Source organism: Nycticebus coucang, unplaced genomic scaffold (assembly GCF_027406575.1).
Source record: "Nycticebus coucang isolate mNycCou1 unplaced genomic scaffold, mNycCou1.pri scaffold_49, whole genome shotgun sequence".
Taxonomy (NCBI): Eukaryota; Metazoa; Chordata; class Mammalia; order Primates; family Lorisidae; genus Nycticebus; species Nycticebus coucang.
The window spans coordinates 1,017,547-1,041,904 of record NW_026515580.1 but is presented as its reverse complement, the minus strand read 5'-3'; the positions used below and the strand labels follow the sequence as shown (position 1 = coordinate 1,041,904).

At 45.9% G+C, this 24,358-nt stretch overlaps 1 pseudogene; it reads right to left on the bottom strand.

Moving 5' to 3' along the window:
• Positions 1–24,004, bottom strand: part of LOC128579362 (F-box only protein 36-like) — an 83,396-nt pseudogene extending 59,392 nt beyond the window's left edge.
• Positions 24,005–24,358: the final 354 nt, after the last annotated feature.

The following is a 24,358-nucleotide window of genomic DNA, read 5'->3' as shown; positions in this document are numbered from 1 at the left end:
AAAAAAAGAAAGAAAAGAAAAGAAACTTGCGAGGCTGTGGCAAGAGGATCACTTGAGCCCAAGGGTTTGAGGTTGCTGTGAGCTATAACATCACAGCACTCTACCAAGGACGGCAAAGTCATACTCTGTCTCATAAAAACAATAAAAAAGAAAGTTCTCTGCCTCTACACTTGAATGAACCAGGCTGTCCTCAACACAGGAGCTGAAGGCCTCTTAGATGCTGCTGTGCATGTGATCTTCCCTTACTTCCTATGGCCGAAATCCCAGGGGTGGCCCAGGAGGCCCAGGAGAGCCCTGCTACTTCTTCTGCGTCATCTCATACTAGCTCCTGACTGTGGCCCACTTTCAGCACTTTACCTACACTTCCACGACTATAGTATCACAAATTTAGTGACTGCTAAAATGGATCTCTTCTCCCTAGAATGTTCCTGCTCACCCTTTCTTTCCTTGTAAAGTATCTATTCCATTTTTCTGAGATTCAAATCCTATAGTCACATCCTGTATAAAACTCTTCCTGACCTACTTCCTTCCTTTGTGCTATTTTTACGCTTCGTATTTGCTTCTTCCCCCTTTCTACTATTTAAAAATATTAAGGGGGTACAAGTGATTTTGTTACATGGATACTTTGTATAATGCTGAAGTGTATACTTTTAAAATGCTACAACAAACAGTACTAACAATTTCTAATCCAAAAAATATTTACTAAATTCCTACTGTGCTCAGCATTGTGGTAAGAGCTGAATTCATGGGCGGTGCCCATAGCTCAGTGGGTAGGACGCATACACTAAGGCTGGCAGGTTCAAACCCCACCCAGGCCAGCTAGAACAACAATGGCAACTGCAACAACAACAACAACAACAACAAACAGCCGGGCGTTGTGGTGGGCGCCTGTGGTCCCAGCTACTCGGGAGGCCGAGGCAAGAGAATCGCTTAAGCCCAGGAGTTGGAGGTTGCTGTGAGCTGTGACGCCACATCACTCTACCCAGGGCAATAGCTTGAGACACTCAAAAATAAATAAATAAATAAATAAATAAATAAATAAATAAATAAATAAATAAAATAAAGAGCTAAATTGAGTTGAACACAGACCTTGCAGGTTTTATTTATTTATCTGAGACAGAGTCTCACTTTGTCACCTAAGGTGAGTTGAACACAGACCTTGTGGCTTTTATTTATTTATTTATTTGAGACAGAGTCTCACTTTGTCACCCTCGGTAGAGTACCGTAGCATCACAGCTCACAGCAACCTCCAACTCCTGGGCTTAGGCAATTCTCTTGCCTCAGCCTCCTGTGTAGCTGGGACTACAGGCGCCCTCCACAACGCCCGGCTATTTTTTTGTTGCAGACTGGGTTTGAACCCGCCACCCTTGGTATATGGGGCTGGTGCCCTACCCACTGAGCCACAGGCGCCACCCAACCTTGTGGCTTTTAGACTATAAACCTTGTATTAGCAAAGGCTCATCTCTCATTTGCTAGAAAAGAGATTCTCTCTTGTGTAATCCTCTAGACTTAAAACCCCTAGATAAAAGAGTCCATGCAGAGACTCCTGAGTGAGTTCTTCATTTCTTTCCCCCTTCCAGAAGCTCTGGTGCCTTTTACTTGTGTATTCCCTTCTAACTTCTAATATAAGTCCTATTTTACCACTGGAGAAAAAAAAAATAAAAATTCTCTCTTACCATTAGTCCCTACGAGATGCTAAGAAACTGATGTTGCTGGCTGATGATCACGCCAGAAGTATTTTCTTCAACATTTTGTTGCTTATTCAAGTGTTTATTTTTCTTTGCTTTTATGACTCCCATATTGGTAGCTGCCATTATCCAGAGTCCCTTGACTGTTGAAGATGGAAAAATTGGGGGTAACCTTTATTTGACCTATGATTTCCTAAGCTTTCTCCTCAAACTCACCCCTGAAAAATGCAAGTTTAAGGGATTCCTGGCAGAGATGAAGACAGATATGAGAATGGGAGAAATGACTAAGCAAAGACTGGGGGAAATGTGTTCCACATGGAGGAGTAGCACAAGAGGAGGCTGAATGAAGGACCGAAAAGACGTGGATAAGTTCAAGAGATGATACTCTCAGAATCCCCATAAACAAACCTGCAGAGGCTCCACTCACAGCACCTTAGGCACAGACATCTGGCTGCATCCACCTGGGTCCACATGTCCTGTGGAAGTGCAGCCCTGGGGCTTTAGTACCTGCCTTGGCTTTCCCACCCCATCCCATCCCAGGGAAGCACCTACAAAGTTTCTACTCTGTTTTACCTCCTTTTTATCTTCCTAATTCCTAGTTTCATCCTTTAACGTTTATCCCAAATAAGAATATTCTTGAACTGAAAATCTTTAAAGATAGAGAAAATATATAGAAGGAAATCCATGGCTCAGCGCCTGTGGCTCAAGCCTCTGAGGCGCCAGCCACATACACCTGAGCTGGCGGGTTCGAATCCAGCTCGGGCCTGCCAAGCAATTATGACGGCTGCAACCAAAAAATATCTGGGCATTGTGGCGGGCGCCTGCCCCAGCTACTTGGGAGGCGGAGGCAGAAGAATCACTTGAGCCTAGGAGTTAGAGGTTACTGTGAGCTGAGATGCCATGGCACTCTACCCAGGGCAAAGGCTTGAGGCTCTGTCTCAAAAAAAAAATAATAATAATAAATAAATAAAAAGAAGGAAATCCACATATACTAAATTTTGCACAAATTAGGGAGAAACTAGTGATTAGAGCAGAGAGCTAAAGTGCATTCCAGCCAGGTGAGGTGGCTCATGCCGATAAACCCAGCATTTGGGAGGCCGAGGCAGGCAGATCACCTGAATTCATGAGTTGGAGACCAGCCTGAGCTAGAGTGAGACCTCGCCTCTAAAAATAGCCAGGCATTGTGGTGGGTGTCTATAGTCCCAGCTACTAAAGAGGCTGAGGCAAGAGAATCGCTTGAGCCCAGGAATCTGAGTTTGCTCTGAGCTATGATGGCACAGCACTGTATTGGGGGCGACAAAAGTGAGACTCCATCTCTAAATAAATAAATAAATAAAGTGCATTCCAGACAGCTCAAAATGGCCTAGGTGTTTTTCATAACTATCACGCCATTCTGATAGTGTTGGTTATGATTGATTTGCAAACTCTCCTTCACCACACTGCTGTCTTCCTTCCACCCCTTCCTTCTCTACCATCACACTACTCCTAATTTGTGGCTTTGCCAGTAATGCCCACCACTCCTCATATAAAACAGAACAGTAATAAACCACATTCTCTTGAATTTCTTCAATCAGTTTCTTTCTCTTATGGGGCAATCTCAATCTGTTGCCCTGTGCTAGAATGCCATGACATTAACCTCGCTCACAGCAACCTCAGACTCCTCGGTTCAAGAGATCTTACTATCTTAGCATCCCAAGTAGCTGGGACTACTGGTGCTCCCCACAATGGTCAATTCATTTTTCTATTTTTAGTAGAGACAAGGGCTTGCTGGTCTCAAACTTCTGAGCTCAAGCAATAATCCCACCTCAGCCTCCCAGAGGGCTAGGATTACAGGTATAAGCCATGGCACTCGGCCTCAATATTTTTAAGTTTTCTCTTAAAAAAAAAATAAATAAAGATCTTTAGCTGTCTAAACTATTTCAAACTGTAGTTCACAAATCCCTAAATCCTTAAAGTTTCTTTTCCAAATAAAACTAAATATTTTACACTTAAAAATACCAGTTTTGGGCGGTGCCTGTGGTTCAGTGATAGGGTGCTGGGCCCATATACCAAGGGTGGTGGGTTCAAACCCAGCCCTGGCCAAACTGCAACAAAAACAAACAAATAAATAAAAAAATCAGTTTTGCAGGCGGCGCCTGTGGCTCAGTGAGTAGGGCACCAGCCCCATATACTGAGGGTGGCAGGTTCGAACCCGGGCCTGGCCGAACTGCAACAAAAGAACAGCTGGGCGTTGTGGCAGGCGCCTGTAGTCCCAGCTACTCGGGAGGCTGAGGCAAGAGAATCGCCTAAGCCCAAGAGCTGGAGGTTGCTGTGAGCTGTGACACCATTGTCCTCTAATGAGGGCAACAAAGTGAGACTCTGTCTCTAAAAAAATAAAATAAATACCACTTTTGCTAGCCTCTAAGAACTTAGTTTTCTATATTTAAAATGGTAACATAGTTTGGACTTTCAGGTACTAATAAAAGAATCCTATCTTTTTGCCTTAAGCCATTTGTTTGATTTCCTCATGTTTAAAGATGTGATATGACTTTCCTAGTTGGAGTCCTGCCAGAATAATATTTATAAAACAACTGTAAAGTCATAATGGAACTGGTAAATGAATGCAAGTATTTTGACGTGGTATGTAAATTTGCTTAAACTGTCCACACAAGTATGTCCTGTGTTTGCTAGCTTTGTTTTATTTTAGATTTCATTTCACTTTACTTCCTCAAACACTGCTGATTTCTAAAGTGTCCTGTGTTTGCTAGCTTTGTTTTATTTTAGATTTCATTTCACTTTACTTCCTCAAACACTGCTGATTTCTAAAGTGGAGAATATAGGAGAGGCATTCTCTGAAACATGGGAAGAATTTTACTCAGCAAACACATGCTGTGTATCAGGCATCTGATTCAACACATCGCACCTCATGGAGTTTTGAGGAATGGATGTTGGGAGATGTCCACATCAGCAGTACGTCTAGGTTCAAACACACACATGGCCACAGTACGTGCTAGCAAGATCACCAAGAGGCCAGAGGTCCCGGACCTATCACATCTTCATGAACACCATGAATTTTTCAAGGCTACTGCTTTTTGTTTATTTTTATTTTTTACTTTTGGTATCATAACCATAGCCTCTGCAATTTATGAACTCCAAACTTCTACTAACGTTGCTTTGCATAACATTATTTATGGCAGAAATGCTGAGCTTCACATTGCCTGTCCCATAGCCCCTGTCTCTAAGGCTGACTTTTCTTGAGGACATTTTGCGCTGAGGGTGACATCTGGCCTGCTATTATAGCCATTGCTGATTAGACCAGGGTATACATCTGACCTGGACCAGTTTGGGCATTTTCAGTTATAGGTGATAGAAAACCTTCTTAAGCTGGTGGACCTCACTGACTTACATAACAGTAAAGCTGCCCTAACTGATTTCACCACAGACTCAATCTTTCACCGGTTGGCTCCTTACCCTTCTATGTTGGCTATATCCACAGGCAGGTTATCCCTGGTGTGACAAAGATGATTGCTACATTCTGGCTCTTGTCACTATAGGGATCAAGGAAGTATGCCTTTCTCAAGAGTTTCAGCATCTAATTGCCTTGGACTAAGTAGTGGGTCCATTTCTGAATCACTATGGACAGTGAGGATGTTGGTTCCCCCCTATAAGAACATTCACACCATACAGACTGAGGGTGAAGGAGGCAGGATTTTCTCATGGAAAATCAGGGCACTATTACCACAAGAAGTCAGAGAGAGGCTAGTGGTAAGAACATCAGGTCCTTCCACATGACCCAAAGCAAGGCAAGAGGTAGGTCCAACTGTGACCACTGAGGAGGTTTGGTGGGAAAAAGCTTCCTAAAAGGGATGAGTGGATGAATGGAAACAGATCCTCTCTTTGGAGGAAATGGAACTTGAACCCTAGAAGTGAGCCTTTTGCAGGGGTGGAAAAAGCAGGAACACAGAGATCAAAGGATGGGGGAAGTGCCTGAGTCCTGTGAAAGAGCAGCAAAGAGGCCCTAGCAGGCTTCTGCTGCTGACACAGCTGGGCTAGAGCTGTTCTGGCCCTGGGAGCTGCTGGTCCTCACTTCTCAGGAGCATGCTCGGCTCAGCTTCCCCAATTCCTTATCAAGGTGATCTCTATGTGTTTCTCATGATAAAGAACCATTGCACCAGGTAACTGGGATGGGGGACCCAAAGGTACTAACCGACACTTTTATGCAGGTGAAACTACCCTTTACAAATAAATAAAGGGGTGCAAGGCAAGAACGGTGGTAAGGGCCTAAAACTCTACGAAGGCACTGGCCTAGCTAAAAATAATAATAATCAGCCACTGTCCCTATTTGCTTCTCTATAATTGCTACTCTGGAATTATATAGCTGGTAGTCTTAAAGATTCTCTCTTTTTTTTTTTTTTTTTCTTTTTGAGATACAGTCTCACTCTGTCACCTGGGTTCAGTGCCATGGCATCATAGCTCACAGCAACCTCAAACTCCTGAGCTTAAGAGATCTCCTTGCCTCAGCCTCCCAAGTAGCTGGGGCTACATCACCCACTACAACGCTTGATGAGTTTTTCTATTTTTTTTTTTGTAGAGACAGGGTCTTACTTTATGGCCCTCGGTAGAGTGCTGTGGCCTCACACAGCTCACAGCAACCTCCAATTCCTGGGCTTAAGCGATTCTCTTGCCTCAGCCTCCCGAGTAGCTGGGACTACAGGCGCCCACCACAACGCCCGGCTAGAGTTTTTCTATTTTTAGTAGAGACGGGATATTGCTCTTGCTCAGGTTGATCTCAAACTCCTGAGCTCAGGCGAACAACCCCCCTCAGCCTCCCAGAGTGCTAGGATTACAGGCATGAGGCACCATCCCCAGCCTAGCTTGATACTATTGTCATAAGGTGGTCAATGTATTTTTGTTAACTGTCAGTGTCCAAGATGTTGTGCTGGGCTGGTGGATCTAAGACTTGTGATTTTCATTCTCTCTCTCTGTTCCAATTATACCTGACTTGTATAGGCACAAATCCAGAGGGTTGGTCAGAGCTCAGCTTCCCCAAACAATGAAACATTTATAAGAAATTCTACTGAATTCACAGTGATGACAGATGCTTTTGTCTGCAGCCTGCACCAAAACATGTTTATCTAGATTTTGGAAGCACAAGTTAAGCACAAGGCATTAAAATGTGTTATATAATAAATACATTTGAGATTATAGGTATTTCTTTTGTATTATAATTTTTTAATTAGTTAAGAATATTTTTAAAGAGGAGGTTTAAGTGTTTAAGAAACCTCAGAAGCACAGTTATTAGCAAAACTAAAGGATAATTTCAAAACCAATGATTGGCCAAATTAAGTCTTAATTCTTTTTTTTTTTTTTTTTGAGGCAGTCTCAAGTTGTCTCCCTGGGTAGAATGCCGTGGCATCATAGCTCGCAGCATCCTCCAACTCTTGGGCTCAAGCGATTCTCTTGCCTCAGTTTTTCTATTTTTAGTAGAGATGGGGTCTTGCTTTTGCTCAGGCTGGTCTTGAACTCATGAGCTCAAGCAATCCTCCCACCTTGGCCTCCCAGAGTGTTAGGATTACAGACCGAAGCCACCATGCCAGACCCTAAGTCTTAATTCTTGATTTGCCACCCATTTCCTAATCTGCTCTCTGTCAACTTCTTGGGGGTTCTGTCTCTCAGCTTTATTTCATACAATATAGCATATTACTTTTCACATGTGCTGGAACAAGCTCTGCATCCATACACCTTAGCTTTTCTAGCCTTGTTTCTCTGCCCAGACTACCATCCTCACCTCTTCTGTCCTCAGTTTCAGCTCCGATCTTGTCCTTGTGAAGTCTTCCCTGACCACCACCTTGGCTACCTACTCAGGATTCCCTCTAATGCTCTCATGAGACCTGGCTCTTACCTCCTCTGTTCAAACCACTTGTTGTCTTCTGTTATCTATCTGTCTTCCCACTAGACTGCAAGCTTCTTGAGGGAAGGAGTTTCCTCTTTGTATTGTTGGCATGATCTGTAACTTTTCTTGCCAATCTGGATAGTCTCAATTTTTTGCCAGTGGAAAATTTCGTATTTCTTTTATCTTTCTTTTTTTTAATTTACCTTTTTCTTTTAAGATGGAGTCTCTGGGCTCAGCACCTGTAGTTCAAGCGGCTAAGGCGTCAGCCACATGCATCTGAGCTGGTGGGCCTGAGTCTGGGCCCGCCAAACAACAACGGCTGCAACCCAAAAGTAGTTGGGTGGGCCGCGCTTGTGGCTCAAAGGGGTAGGGCACCGGCCCCATATGGTGGAGGTGGTGGGTTCAAACCCAGCCCCGGCCAAAAACTGCAAAGGGAAAAAAATAGCCAGGTGTTGTGGCGGGCGCCTGTAGTCCCAGCTACTTGGGAGGCAGAGGCAGGAGAATTGCTTGAGCCCAGGAGTTGGAGGTTGCTGTGAGCTCTGATGTCACAGCACTCTACCCAGGGTGACAGCTTGAGACTCTGTCTCAAAAAAAAAAAAAAAGGGTGGCGCCTGTGGCTCAGTGAGTAGGGCGCCGGTCCCATATGCCGAGGGTGGTGGGTTCAAACCCAGCCCCGGCCAAACTGCAACAAAAAATAAAATATCCGGGCGTTGTGGCGGGCACCTATAGTCCCAGCTGCTTGGGAGGCTGAGGCAAGAGAATCACATAAGCCCAAGAGAGGTTGCTGTGAGCCGCGGTACAGTGAGACTCTGTCTCTACAAAAAAAAAAAAAAAAAACAAATGGAGTCTCTGTTGCCTGGGTTACAGTGTAACAGGTTCACTGCAGCTCACTGCAACCTCAAATTCCTGGAGTGAAGCCATTCTCCAGCCGAAACCTCCTGAGTAGCTGTGACTACAGGTGTACACCACCATGCTATTTTTTAAATTTATCTGAGGTCTTGCTATTGCCCAAGCTGGTCTCAATCTCTCTCTCTCTCTCTCTCTTTTTTTTTTTTTGTAGAGACAGAGTCTCACTTTATGGCCCTTAGTAGAGTGCCATGGCATCACACAGCTCACAGCAACCTCCAGCTCCTGGGCTTACGCAATTCTCTTGCCTCAGCCTCTCGAGTAGCTGGGACTACAGGTGCCCGCCACAGCACCCAGCTATTTTTTTGTTGCAGTTTGGCCGGGGCTGGGTTTGAACCTGCCACCCTCGGTATATGGGGCCGGCGCCCTACTCACTGAGCCACAGGCGCCGCCCTGGTCTCAATCTCTTGATCTCAAGTGATTCTCCCACCTCAGTTTACCCAAGTGCTGAGATTTACAGGTGTGAGCCACCACATGCAACCTGTATCTTGTGAATTTTAAATTGTATTTCCTTGATGGCTAGTGAGATGAAGCATCTTTTGATATAATTAGTAGCTGTGTATATTTCTTCAAATAACTTGCTTATTTACTCCTGAGGCTATTTACCTTATTAATTTATACGATTAACAATCATGCCAGCACCCGAAGCACAGTGGTTACGGTGCCAGCCACACACACCAAAGCTGGCAGGTTCGAACCCAGCCTGGGCCAGCTAGAACAACAATGGCAACTGCAACAAAAAATAGCTGGGCGTTGTGACAGGTGCCTATAGTCCCAGCTACCAGGGAGGCTGAGGCAAGAGAATCGCCTAAGCCCAAGAGTTAGAGGTTGCTTGAACTGTGACGCCACAGCACTCTACCAAGGGTGACATAGTGAGACTCTGTATCAAAAAAAAAAAAATTGTGCCTACTATATATGTGGCCAACATTTTCTCCCACTCTTTCTTTTTGTTCTTTTTTTTTTTTTTTTATTAGAGACAGTCTCGCTTTGTCGCCCTTGGTAGAGTGCCGTGGCGTCACAGCTCACAGCATTCTCCAGCTCTTGGGCTTCGGTGATTCACTTGCCTTAGCCTCCCAAGTAGCTGGGACTACAGGTGCCTTCCACAACACCCTGCTATTTTTTTGTTGCAGTTTGGCCAGGGCTGGGTTCGAACCCACCACCCTTGGTATATGAGGCCGGCACCCTATTCACTGAGCCACAGGCGCTGCCCAACCATCTATTTTTTTAAAGGCAAGGTCTTGCTCTGGCTCAGGGTGGTCTCAAACCTGTGAGCTCATGCAATACACCTGCCTTGGCCTCCCAAACTGCTAGGATTACAGGCATGAGTCAATCAACATTTTATTTCAAATGTACTTGATCTCCCATTCTTTTCCCTATGGCTTCCAGATCTGGATTTAAAATAATATTCCTTTTTTTTTTAGAGACAGAGTTTCACTCCATTGCCCTCTGTAGAGTTATATGGTATCACAGCTCACAGCAACCTCCAGCTCTTGGACTTAGGTGATTCTCTTGCCTCAGCCTCCCAGTAGCTGGGACTACAGGTGCCCGCCACAATACCCGGCTATTTTTTGTTGCAGTTTGGCCGGGGCTGGGTTTGAACCTGCCACCCTTGGTATATAGGGCCAGTGCCACCCTAAAATAATATTCTGTTATGGTATTTTCGAGTGTTATGTTTTTGTGTGTAACACTTAGCTCTTCAATTGATACAAAAAGTTTTAAATAGGTCAACCACAGTGGCTCACGCCTGTAATCTTAGCACTCTCCTGTAGCACTCTGGGAGGCCTAGGTAGGTGGATTGCTTGAGCTCAGGAGTTGGAGATCAGTCTGAGCAAAGCAAGACCCCATTGCTACTAAAAACAGAAAAAGTAGTTGGGCCCAATCTCTACTAAAAATAGAAAAACTAGCTGGGTGCTGTGGCTTGCACCTATACACCCAGCTACTCAGTAGGCTGAAGCAAGAGGATTTCTTGAGCCTTGGTGTTTGAGGTTGCTATGAGGTATGATGCTACAGCATTGTACCCAGGTTGACAAAGTGAGATTCTGTCTCAAAAAAAAAAAAAATATGGGCGGTGCCTGTGGCTCAAGGAGTAGGATGCCAGCCCCATATACCGGAGGTGGTGGGTTCAAACCCAGCCCCAGCTAAAAACTGCAAAAATAAATAAATATTAAAAATAGTAAGTTTTAAATGTATATAAGATTTAGTTAATTTTGCTCTGTTTTGTGACAATTTTAATACCCAGTCATCACAATAATTGTTGAATGGTTCTTTATTTCCTCATTGGTTTCAAATGACAAGTGAGCATTTTGTGTGGGACTCAAAAGATGGGGAGAAGCAGGTAAGGGGAGATTTATAGAAAGCAATCCAGGAGATTGCCACCAAATGCACAGTGACAACAATGAGAGTGATAAGTGTTATTTAATCAATGCAGAATGCGGCGATCATAGACCCAGAAAGCGCACAGTTAACAGTGATCTGGGACCAGGTGTGGTGGCTTACACCTGTAATCCCAGCACTCTGGAAGGCTTAAGTCGGTGGATTGCCAAGCTCAGGAGTTCAAGACCAGCCAGAGCAAGTGTGAGACCTCATTTGTACTTAAAATAGAAAAACTAGCTGGGCATATGGGTACACACCTATAGTCCTAGTTCCTCGGAGGCTGAGGCAAGAGGATTGAGTAAGCCCAGGAGTCTGAACTTGCTGTGAGCTATTAAACTATGACACTCAACCCCAGGACAATAGAGTGAGAATCTGTCTCAATAAAAAACAAATCCCTGGGCAGCGCCTGTGGCTCAAAGGAGTAGGGCGCCGGCCCCGTAGGCTGAAGGTGGTAGGTTCAAGCCCAGCCTTGGCCAAAAACTGCAAAACAACAACAACAACAAAAAAAAAATCCCTAAACTCCCCAAAACAAGCAACAAAAAAAACTCCAGTAGGGCGGTGCCTGTGGCTCAAAGGAGTAGGGCACAGGCCCCATATACCGGAGGTGGCGGGTTCAAGCCTAGTCCCGGCCAAAAACTGCAAAAAAAAAAAAAAAAAACCTCCAGTAATTCGAAGAATGATATAGAGAAAAACAGTAACTTAAATTTTAATATATAGGTAAATGATCTTTTTTGTTGTTTCTATAAATAAAATTCTCTGTCCATTCAAAACACAAACTTTCAGCACACTTGAAATGAAAGGAAACATCTTAATCTGGTTTTTAAAAACCTACAGCAACAATCACAACTGCAATCAAGCAAAAATAGCCCGGCGTTGTGGCAGGCTCCCGTAGTCCCAGGTTCATGGGAGGCTGAGGCCAGAGAATCGTTAACGCCCAAGAGTTGGAGGTTGTTGTGAGCTGTGACACTACACCACGGCAAACTACGGAGTGTGACTCAGTGAGACTCTGCCTCAAAAAAAAAAATCAAATGAAAGAAAAAATAAATAAATATTAAAATCAATCAAATGAAGTAAATAGTCACGTAGCACAGTTCCTGGAACACAAACCCTTCCTCTCCCCCCACCCCTGCTTTCCAGTCCAGAGACAAACTTCAGTCCTCAGTTAAGTTTTTTTTTTTTTTTTTTTTGTAGAGACAGTGTCACTTTATGGCCCTCGGGTACAGTGCCATGGCATCACACAGCTCACAGCAACCTCCAACTCCTGGGCTTAAGCGATTCTCTTGCCTCAGCCTCCCGAGTAGCTGGGACTACAGACGCCTGCCACAACGCCCAGCAATTTCTTGGTTGCAGTTCAGCCAGGGCCGGGTTTGAACCCGCCACCCTCGGTCTATGGGGCCGGCCCCTTACCGACTGAGCCACAGGCGCCGCCCCTCAGTTAATTTGTCAACCTTTCTTTCTGATCTGTTCCGTTTTACAGGAGAGATAAGTAGCCAAACACTGAGGCGCTGACCTGACCTGACCGGAGCCGAGGTTGAAGGGAACAACTCCTAGGATCTGTCCCCGCCCTTCCCGCACCGCCTTCCCACTGGGCTTTGAGAGGACGGATCTGTCCTCCGCGGAACAGCTCCATACACACACAAAGAAGTTACGGGGCCGGGGCGGTTGATCTCGATTCTAATGCTAGCATTCTGGGAGGCCGAGGCCGGTGGAGACAGGAGACGACCGCCCCCCTCCACACCATAGTCCCAGCTGTTCGGGAGTCTGAAGCAAAAGCGTCCCTGGAGCTCAAGAATTCCAGGTTGCTGTGACTTGTGAATGGCGCCACGCCGCTCTTCCCAGTGAAGGAGGACTGAGAGTGTATCGGCAAAAAAAAATCTATAAATAAATAAATATATAATCCCACACACATATACTGTTCTAGCTGGTTGTGTAGACGTGAATGAAGAAGAGTTGTATTTTTTTTTTTTTTTAGATTGAAACGACACACCCCCTCGGCTCACACACTGATGAGTTCGCTCGTTAGCTCTAGTAGTGACACAGGAGGCAAGCAGTGCATATTGTCAGAACAACCATTTCAGAACAAAGGGAGAGAGAGAATGAGGGGGGGAGAGAGAGACAGAGGGGGGAGAAAGGGAGGGAGAGAGGAAGAGAGAGAGAGAGAAGACAAACAGGAAAGAAGGAACACGCGGTTTGGAGGGGCGAGGCGAGGCTCCCAGCCTCAGGGGGACGAGAACTTCTACACAGCCGCCACCTGCTGGACAGATTAGGCCAAAGCACGCAGAAGGAGACATCTGGTCAACAGACAGGCATGAAGGTGACAAGATCCCCGGTGTAAAGTCAGAAAGGGACCTCTGGTCATCCCCACATCGGCAGGGCACTGTGGAGACCCAAGTTACATAAAACCCACATGTGCTCCACATGGGTATCATGCATGCCTGCCTGCCTGCCTTCCTGGCAGGAGAACCCAGGGGTGCTCATTCTTAGCTAGCTCCCGTTTCATATGGAGGTGAGGGGTTGTGAAGGGGTTATGAGGGAAGGAGAGAAAGAGAGGGGAGAGAGAGGGAAAGAGGGACGGATGTGTGTCACAGCGTCTCCTTTAGTAGTTCATAAGCGTCCTGATCATGTGTTCAAGCACACGTGTGAGATGTGGAAAGAGACAAAGAGAGAAAGAAGGGAAAAAAGAGGAGAAAAGAAACCCGGAAAGTGTTGCCTTTGGCCACGCAGTCAGAGCAAGTCAACAACTTGCAGAAACAGAGGACCGGCACACTCCCCAGCCAGTTGGAGGCCCACAAGAGGTCAGGTGCTGGGGCCTCAGCGCGCAGTTGCTCAGTTCAGAAACGCGTGTGTGTGTGCGCGTGTGAGCGGGCGCATCCCATGGCTCAAGGAGTAGAGCACTGGCCCCATATTATACCGTGGGCATTGGTTCCAACCCGGCCCCGCCAGACCTTGAAAACAAACAAACAATCAAACAAACAAAAAAATTTTCCGGAGCTCATCTCAGTGAGCTGAAGCGATCCGCCCACCTAGATCTCCCAATGTGCTACGATTACAGACCTGAGCCACCTCACATTGCCCAGCCTAATTCGATTGAGTTAAATATCATTCTCCCAAACCTGGTTTCACCCTCTCTGGAGAGATGTATGTGTGGCAGGGGGAAGCGATTTTTAAGAAAAGAAGATAACGGGGGCAGCTCCTGTGGCTCAGAGAGGAGGGCTCTGGCCCCATATACTGAGGGTGGCGGGTTGAAAACCAGCCCCCGCCAAACTGCAAAGAAAAAATAGCCAGGCATTGTGGCGAGCGCCTGTAGTCCCAGCTACTCGGGAGGCTATGGCAGGAGAATCGCCTAAGCCCAGGAGTTGGAGGTTGCTGTGAGCTGTGTGACGCCACGGCACTCTACCGAGGGCAATAAAGTGAAACTCTGTCTCTACAAAAAATAGAAAGAATAGAAGATAACGGGTGGGGCGTGTTGGTGAAAGGAGTAGGGTCCCGGCCCCATATACAGAGGTGGTGGGTAGCAAAAAAAACTGCCCCATCCCCAAAATCATTTAGTTGAAAGAGTTCGCCTGCAGGCCGCCCCGCCACCCCCACCCGCATTTGCCTCAAGTGGCAGGTTCAAACCCAGCCCTGGCCAAAAACTGATAAAATGAAAAACAAGAAAGAAGGACGGAAGGAAGGCAGGGAGGGACAAAAGGTGGGAGGGAAGGAAGGAAGTAAACAAGGAAGGAAAATCAAAGAGTAAATGTAGTTCATTGCCTGTGGCTAAAGGAGTAGGGCACCAGCCCCATATACCGGAGGTGGCGGGTTCAAACCCGGCCAAATTCAAAAACCACAGAAGAAGAAAAATACTCAATAAATAAATAGGCTGGGGTGGGGAGGGGTGGGGAGGTTGTGCATAGCACAGTGGTTAAGGCACCAACCACATCAACCGAGGAGGCTGGCGGATTCCAGCCCTGCCTGGAAGGTAAAACAACAATGAAAACTGCAACAAAGCAACAATAGCCCGGCCTCGTGGTGGGCTCCTGTAGTCCCAGGTACTTGGGAGGCTGAGGCCAGAGAATCATTAACTCCAAAATTTGGAGGTTGCTGTGAGCTGTGACATCACACCACGGCAATTTACGGAGGGTGACATAGTGAGAGTCTGCCTCGCCAAAAAAAAAAAAAATCAAATAAATTAAAAAATAAATAAATAAATATTAAAATCAATCAAATAAAGAGGTAAATAGTCACGTAGCACAGTTCCTGGAACAGAAACCCTTCCTCTCCCCCCACCCCCGATTTCTAGTCCCTAAAAAAAACTTCAGTCCTCAGTTAAGTTTTTGACCTTTATTTCTGATCTGTTCCGTTTTACAGGAGAGATAAGTAGCCAAACACTCAGGCGCTGAACTGACCTGACCTTACCTGACCTGACCCGAGCCGAGGTTGAAGGGAAGAACTCCTAGGATCTGTCCCGGCCCTGACCCGCACCGCCTCCCCACTGGGCTTTGAGAGGACGGATCTGTCCTCTGCGGAACAGCTCCATACGCACAGAAAGAAGTTGCGGGGCCGGGGCGCTTGATCTCCACTGTAATGCTAGCATTCTGGGAAGCAGAGGCCAGTGGAGACAGGAGATGACAGGCAACCTCCCCACCACAGTCCCAGCTTTTCGGGAGTGTGAAGCAAAAGCTTCTCTGGAGCTCAAGAATTCCAGTTTGCTGTGACTTGTGATGGGGCCACGCTGCTCCTCCCAATGAAGGTGGAGTGAGAGCGTATCACCAAATCATAAATAAATAAATAAATATATAATCCCACACACATATACTGTCCTAGATGGTTGTCTAGAAGTGAATGAAGAAGAGTTGTTGTTTTTGTTTTTTTTTTTTTTTAGATAGAAATTACACACCCCCTGGGCTCACACACTGCCGAGTTCGCTCCTTAGCTCTTGTGGTTACACAGGAGTCAAGCAGAGCGTATTGTCAGATCAAACCTTTCAGAAGAAAGGGAGAGAGAGAAGGTGGGGGAGAGAAAGGGAGAGAGATGGGGAGGGAGGGAGAGAGAGAGAGTGGGAGAGAGAGAGAGAGAACACGAACAGGAAAGAAGGAACACGGGATGGGGAGCAGCGAGGCGAGGCTCCGAGCCTCAGAGGGACCAGAACTTATACACGGCCGCCACCTGCTGGAAAGATTAGGCCAAAGCACGCAGAGGAGACATCTGGTCGACAGACAGGCACGAAGGTGACAAGGTCCCCGGTGTAAAGTCGGAAAGGGACCTCTGGTAATCGGCAGGGCACTGTGGAGCCCCAAGTTACGTAAAACCCAGATGTGCTCCACATGGTTATCATGCTGACAGCCTGGTCATTGTCAGTCCACAGAGTCCACGGCCACATACTGCTATGTCCTGAGTGACCGATGGTCATAATCAGCCTTTCCAGTGAGGACTCCTGGCTCCCTAGGAGAGGCCATGTGTGAGATGTGATGACTGTCCAGTGTTGGAAGCTGCAGTGAGATTGGGGGATGCAGAGGGATCTGGGAGCAAAGCCCTGAGCAGCTCCTTCCCCAGGGACCAGGGCAGGAGTCGACTGTGCCCTGGGTCTGAGTGGACAGTGGGCTCCTGCTGAGGGACAAATGTGGAAAACACTATTATTAGATGAGTTGACCCTTCTATATGATGGAGTAGCATGCACAAGTGTTCAGACTGCACATGGTGTGGGGTGCTGGGGAATGACAGAAATTCTCACTTCCATGGGTCTGCTATTTCTTGGGTGATTCTGTAGAAGGAGGGCACTGTGCGGGTTTATGTTTATGTTGTGTTGCCTGCCCTGGAACAGCTGGCCTTGCCCTCGCCACCACAGCACTGTGCACCAGTGAGTCATTACAGCTGGGCCACAGGGCCCTGAAATATGTATAATATCTCCTCTCATGGGACTTTGTAAAGATGTCATTGTCCATTACAAAAATGTTTATGAAATGAGTCATACAAGGCAGGAAGGTTCAAGCCACAGGGATAGGACAGGGGAAGTCATGGAAGGCTACCGTGGGCAAATCAGGGGAAGAGAAAAATGGGTGGGGGTGGAGGAAGAAGGGGGGATGTCTGAGTGGTAACAACAGTTTTGTCACCGAGGATGTGGATGTAACCTCACTGGTTTCCCTTCATTCCCTGGACAGGTACATGGGTACTCACATTGTCTTTGGGGTGGGACTTGCTAACAGCCTGGGCTCTCCCGTCCTTCCTCTCTCTTTTCTGCCCTAACTTTGTGAGTTTCTGATGCCGCATTCACAGAGGAGTGTGAAAAGGCCTCCTTTCCTCCTCATTTGGACAGTCATTATCAAACTCACCTCCTGAGGTGAAAAACTAGAATCATATCTCTTCTAAACTGTGGTTGGAAAGTTCTCTTCAGTCATCAGCCGTACAGAATTTGGAACTGATGTCTTTTTATTCGTCTCTTTCCCAGTGGGTTCCCCGCTTGTTACATCATCAGCTTCCCTATTGAAGGTTGGCAGTGCACACAGGTGTCCCCTTAGTGCTCAGAGGAACAGGGGAGTGACAGCTCATGTCCATCTGCCCTGGACAGACTCTGGCAGGTGAAGGACAAAGACAACAGGAAGATCAGGACCTTGAATTTGAGGAATTCAGTTTTAAAAAGTCAGGATTTGGAAAATATGACCTATGTCAAACTTTGATTAATTGACATTCAAATGATTAGCCAGGGAAACTTGACAAAATTTAATAAATGTGCAGAATTCCTTGCAGGATGTTAACACCTGAGTCATAGATTAAAAGAAAAAGTGCTGGCTCAGTGCCTATAGATGAGCGGCTAGGGCACCAGCCACATATACTGGAGCTGGCAGGTTTGAATCCAGCCCAGGAATGCTAAACAACAATGACAACTATAACCAAAAAATAGCCATGCATTGTGGTGGGTGCCTGTAATCTCAGCTGCCTGGGAGGCTGAGGCAAGGGAATCATTTAAGCCCAAGAGTTTGAGGTTGCTGTGAGCTATGATGCCACAGCACTCTACTGAGGATGACAGCTTAAGACTCTGTCTCAAAAAATAAATAAATAAACAAATTGGGCGGTGCCTGTGGCTCAGTGAGTAGGGCACTAGCCCCTTATGCCTAGGGTGGTGGGTTCAAACTCAGCCCTGGCCAGACTGCAACACAAATAATAGCCGGGCGTTGTGGCAGGTGCCTGTAGTCCCAGCTACTCGGGAGGCTGAGACAAAAGAATTGACTAAACCCAGGAGTTGGAGGTTGCTATGAGCTGTGATGCCATGAAACTCTACCAAGGGTGATAAAGTGAGACTCTGTCTCTACAAAAAAAAAATAAAAATAAATAAATAAAAATAAACGGAAAGGGCTGGTGCAGTACACAGGCCACTGGAATCATAAGTGGGCTGGCATTCATCACGGTCCCATCACGTTTCACTAAAGGCAGACAATAAAAGTGGGGACCCATCTCCCCTCACACATTGCCACTCCCCTCTCTGGGTGTGGTCAGTGTCTGTTACTTCCCATCTAATTCTCAAAAATGTAGCAGCTTAAAACAGCAAACAAGTGTGATCCCACAATTTCCATGTGATAGGAATTTGGAATCAGCTTAGCAGGGTGGCTCTGGATCAGATTTGCTCATGAGATGACAGTAGAATTTCCATGGTGGCTACAGACATAAGGAGGCTGGAAAATCAACTTTCACATGCACTGGGTCACGAGACAGGTGTCAGGAGACCTCGGTTCCCAGAAACATGAGCCTCTGCCTGGGGCTACTTGAGTGTCCCTACAACAGGGCAACTAGCTTTCCCAAGAGCAGGTGATCTGAGAGAGCAGATGCAAAGTGCAAACTATTACAGCCCCACAGGAGAAATCAAACTCTGTAATATCTTCAATTTCCTACTAATTACACAAGTGGTCCCTACTCCGTACGTACAAGAGTACAAGTACCAGGGGTCAGAGATCATTAAGGGCATCTTGAGGGACAGCTGCCACTCAGTAAATTTTCAGAAAACAGAAGCCTCAGCTATCAGAGGCCTGATGTTGATACAGAATGAAGTAAAGCTCATGGCGTTAGAAATCCCACCTGTCTCCCACACTGCATTTGTCTCATCGGCAGAAATCTCAGGACCCTTCACAGTTGGCACGTCCAGTTCTCCCATTCCTTTCTTTTATTATCATCATTCCCATGTTTTCAAAATGCAGTGCACATAAAAGTTCACATTAGAGTTGAGTGCAAAAGCACCATGCTCTCAGGATAAGGAAGGGATGTCCCTGGAGTATTTTTTTTACCAAATGGACTACCCATGACCCCTTCAAAGTATGTTGTGCTGACAGCTGCCTCCTGGGACTAATGAAATTTAGTGGACAAGCAGTGAGGGGTTTGGAAGGACAGCCAGACAGGAGGCAGCATAAACACCTACACGGGTGACTCGCAGAGCATAACAAGACAGGATCCAGGTGGTGGAGACTTACCCTACCGCTTCCTGGACCCCACCGTGGTGGATAGAGTGGTGCAAAAGTAATGCTCTGTTGAAGAGCACAGGGGAGGCTGGAGTGGCGGCCACAGTAGTGATAGGCCTAGTGGGCCTAGGCTAAGACAGAAAGGTGTCAGGCCTAGGCTATAATGGAAAAATACCAGTTGACTCCTAGCAAATTTCTGGACTGCAAGCTTTCAAATGAAATGAAATAAGTCTAGATCACTACCAAGATAAATGAGAAAGTACTAATTGATTTCTTGCTTCTAGTTCATTCCCAGTTTCTTGCTTGGCTAACTCCCTGGGAGACAAACTGGGAAGTACTAACTGTTCCCAGACTGACTTTTAAACAATACCAAGTGACAAAAATACTGAGACTAAGATGTAAGAGGAAAAATACTGAAACTAAGATGTATAGAGGAAAATATTAAAACAAACATGCATGACGTATGGCTAACTAACTGCAAAATTCTGTACAATGCTTGCTTGCTATCTACCCAGATGCACCTGGACAGCCTGGTGCCAACCAGGATGCAGACCAAGCCTTAAAAACCCGACCCCTTAAGCACTCGGGGCTGCTCTCAGAAACCCAATGTTGGGACACTTAGGCAGTTGCCGGCTGTGAATTTGGCTTGTTTGGCAGTGTGGTCTTTGTGGAACTCCTGGGCACAAGCAGCACAGTGATTTAGCTGGGAGAATCAACGCTTAGTGAGCACCAGGAACACTACAGCTCATTGCAAAGACCTCTGATCACCTCTGATCACCTCTGATGCATCATTTGAACTTCATTACCAGTGGGGAGGGCACCTGTAATCCTCACAGAATTTTCTATAAAATGAGGCCCTCAGAGGTCTCAGGTAAAATCACAGGGCTAAGGAGTGTTGGGTCCATCTCCACCCCTTCCTCTGTGAATGATTCAGCAAGCAAGGATCACTAGTTTGCATCTGGAGACAGCAGAGTGAGGAGTGGACACCTGGATACCTACGAAGGACAGGAACTGCTGACATGACCACCTTCCCTGTGAGAGGCCTGGACCACTCTCCGGACAAGGGAGGAAATGAATGAAAGGCAGTGGGTGATGGTTACACTTCGGTATCCTTGGAAAGAGGCAACAAGCAAGTAATTAGCATAATATGGATGCCTTTAATTTCCAAATTATTATGCCTTCATTTCATTCTGTTTAAGACTTTCTTCCTCAATTTATATCTGTCTTCATAAATTTTGCTATATGTACCGGAATAAACCATGTTGCACATTCACTACTTTGATTCAAAATATTAGCACTATATGACTTATCCAGGTTCATGGCTTACCAGTTCTCCTTTCCACACAACAGCGCCACACAGGAAAGCTTGGCTTCCTTCCAGAATGATGCTCTCTCTGCCAGCTCACCAAAATGTGTCCCTTAATTCCTCATGAGCTTCCCCCAGTAGACCAGGAGCACTATTAGCAGCCATGTTTCCACCATCAGTCTCTCTGTGCAGCACTGGGTGCCCCTGTGACAATGCAGCTGTCCCCTGCCATGCTCCTCACTTCCTACTGACCCCAGCAGATCCTTCAGCATCCACATTTCTCGGGACATCACGTTTAATCTATCTAGGCCAGTGGTTCTCAAACTTCCTAATGCCTCCTAATGCCTCAGCCCTTTAATACGGTTCCTCATGCTGTGGTGACCCCCCCCACAATAAAATTATTTTCGTTGCTACTTCACAACTATAATTTAGCTACTGTTATTTAGCTACTATTTAGTTAGCAGTTATGAATTATAATGTAAATATCTGATGTGCAGGATGTATTTTCATTGTTACAAAGGGGTCATGACCCATAGGTTGAGAACTGCTGATCTAGGCTTTTCTAACTGGTTTCTCAGAGTTCTCCCAATCTCTACTTCCTTTCCAATTTCAAAACTACACCAACACTTTTGTATATCATTTTAGAGAAGCACCCCTCTTCCTTTCACTTGCATTCATTTTCTTTCTTTCTTTTTTATTTTTGAGACAAAGTCTCATTTGTAGTTCTCAGCAGAGTGATTTGTAGTTCTCAGCAGAGTGCTGTGGTGTCATAGTTCACAGCAACCTCAAACTCTTGGGCTCAAGTAATCCTCTTGCCTCAGCCCACTGAGTATCTGGAACTACAGGTGCCCACCACAACACCTGGAAATTATTTTTAGAGCAGGGATCTCACTCTTGCTCAGGCTGGTATCAAACTCCTGAGCTCAAGCAATCTACCTACCCTGGCCTCCCAGAGTGCTAGGATTACAGGCATGAGCGACTGTTTGGGGCCCTCGTTTTCATTCTTTTCTTGTTATTTTTATTGTCAATGTGACAAACTGCAGTAAACCGAGTGGCCTTAAACATACAGGGATGTTTAAGGATAAGGGGAGGAGGAAGTGTGGGCAGCTGAGGGCAGCATTGAGAGCTGGATGGTTCGGAACTGAGGATGGGGTTTGGGTCAGGCACTTTGGCCAGGCACTTTGTCCTCTGCAGACTGTGTGGGTTTAGTTATCTAGAGCTAGATCTCTCTAGATAGAGAAGGACATATGTGATAAACAAGAAAAAAAAAAATAAAAGAGAGAGAGAGAGAGAGAAAGGGGTAGAAATTCCAGGGTTGGTTCCAGGCAGCTTTCTCAGAGCAGAGATGGGACTCAGGTCAGATGTCACACGAGGAGGAACAGTGCAGGTCTGATGAACAGGACAGCTGTGCGGAAAAAGACGGCAGTTCCGTGAGCCATGGAGGATTCCTACCTCCATCCCCCGTGGCCAGCTCTGTTCACCATACGATTCACAGAGAGAATTAAGGCCAACTCTGAGGCTTAACAATTTCTGTGACTCAAGAAATAGACATATCATAAAAGCAGATAAGGTACATTATAAAGGGTGAGTGTTTGGGGAGAGGAGATAATCCTTTCAGCCTGAAGATGAATATGGTGTCTACTTTAACAAGACTATAATGTGTTTATCAAAAGCATCTCAAGAAAAGACAACTCACCAAACTTTCTTGCCTTGAAGAACTTGTAGCTTCAAAGAGTGACAGTCACGTCACATGAGCATCTACTCTGCAGATGGTCGAACATGTAAGTGTGTACTAGAAACATGTCTTGTTCAGCAGATGCCAAAAACCATGCTGATCTGATTGAAAAATAATATGAAATACAAGCATAAGACTTTAATTTCATCCAAGATTTTAAATTGAAATAACAACTTAGAATACAAACGTATTCATATGTAGTATCCACCACTGGTTGAGCAAGTGATAAATACTAACATATATTTTATAAAACCATAATTTGCATGCAAAAGAATTATCATGCCTTTGACATGTTCAGTAGCGAGGTGAAGAATGGATTTGATGTGAACAGCAACTTGCTATCTCAAAGTAATTCATCTCTTAATTAGCAGCAAGGTCAGCAGCGTGTGCGTTGAGCTATAGAACATTTTCAGAGGGATTAATTTCATGCATAATCCATGTTACTATGGAAACAAACTGTATTTTACTCTATTGCATGATATATTCTAATCTAAAGTTTTATTAAAATGTATATACTTCAGCTTTTGACAACAGGTGAGAGTGTGTAATTTGGGATGAAGAGGGGTACAAATTTCTGTGCTACGTAAACTTAGTGGATGTGTGAAACTTCAACTTGGAGTGGCTTTCAGCACAAAGGAACAATCTAATATTGCCTCTATTCAACTTATTCAACTTATGGATAACAAAATTTTTTCAAAAATGCCTCACAGTTATAGTTTCTTTTTGTCCTCCATCCCCATATAACTGAAGTCTTGTCCTTCATTTCACATTTCCCAGAGTGTAGTGGGCAAGGCCAGCCATGGACTGCACTGCTGTGGGTGCTGGAAGGAGGAAAGGGAGTCTCACTGGGGCCAAAGTGGATTCTCAGAGCTGGGAAGGGGACCTGGGAGGACGATAACCAGGCTGATCAAATGGAAACAAATTTTAATTATAAACTGCTTTCTGAAGATGACAGAATTTGGGGTACAGGTGCAATTTAGCAGAAGAAATTTCTCTTCAATAGTGTCTGTAATTCTGTTGGCTGAGCAATTGGATTGGCATTTGTTTTTGTTAGATCTCATAATTATTTGGTAAGTAACCAAAATAATCTGATTTGTTTAAATCATAGTAGTGTGGATACATTTAACATAAAGAAAATAAGCATAACCATTTTTGACCCACTTCCCTAATTGTGTTTGTCACTGTGAGAAGCACTGTTGTACCATATGGCACAGTAGTAATCAGCCTCGTCCTCAGCCTGCAGCCCAGAGATGTGCAGGATCCCTGCATTGGTCGACACATCCTTAGATCCAGAGAAGCAGCTGGGGACTCCAAAGCCCTGGTTCTTATCTGAATCTGAGTAGTATCTCAGGAGATAATAGGGAGGGCGTTCTGGCTTTTGATGGTGCCAGGATATTGAATAGCTACCAACACTGAAGCCACTACTCAGGGTACAGGTGAGTCTGGCTGATGCTCCCGGGACTCAGAGAGGGTGGGCGGCTAAGTAAGCACAGTCTGGGAGAGGGAACCTGCAAAGACAGACAAAAACTCTTACTGGGTCAGAATCCATGGTAAAGTTTCTCAGGTATCTTTGCCAGAAGATCCAGAGTCAGGGTAGGGGCTGTTCCTGGCCTCTGAGGCCTGTCCCTACCTGAGCACTGAGATAGGATCAGGAGGAGGACAGGAGCCCAGGCCATGGTGGACAGGAGCCCAGGCCATGGTCCCACAGTGGGGCTGGGCTGTCCCCAGCCTTCTTTTCTCTAGCCTCTGCACAGGAAGGGCTGCTCATGCAAATGTGTTTCCACCCAGGGACTCCCCAGCCCCTCCCTGACCCTGGGCTGGGGCTCAGCTATCCCTGCAGACTGAGGAGGGGGAGGTTTGCTTTGCCCCTTGTGGGAGCCCTGGAGGAAGCAGCAGCCATACAAGGTTGCTGCTCAGGTGACTGAGCCAGGCCAGAAAAGGGAGAAGCTGGTGGGGACACTGGAGGAGCCAGGGATTAACACCAGGTATAGAGAAGGTTTGGAATATGTTTGCTTTCATCTCTGAAGAATGTAAACTCTCTCCAAGGACCTC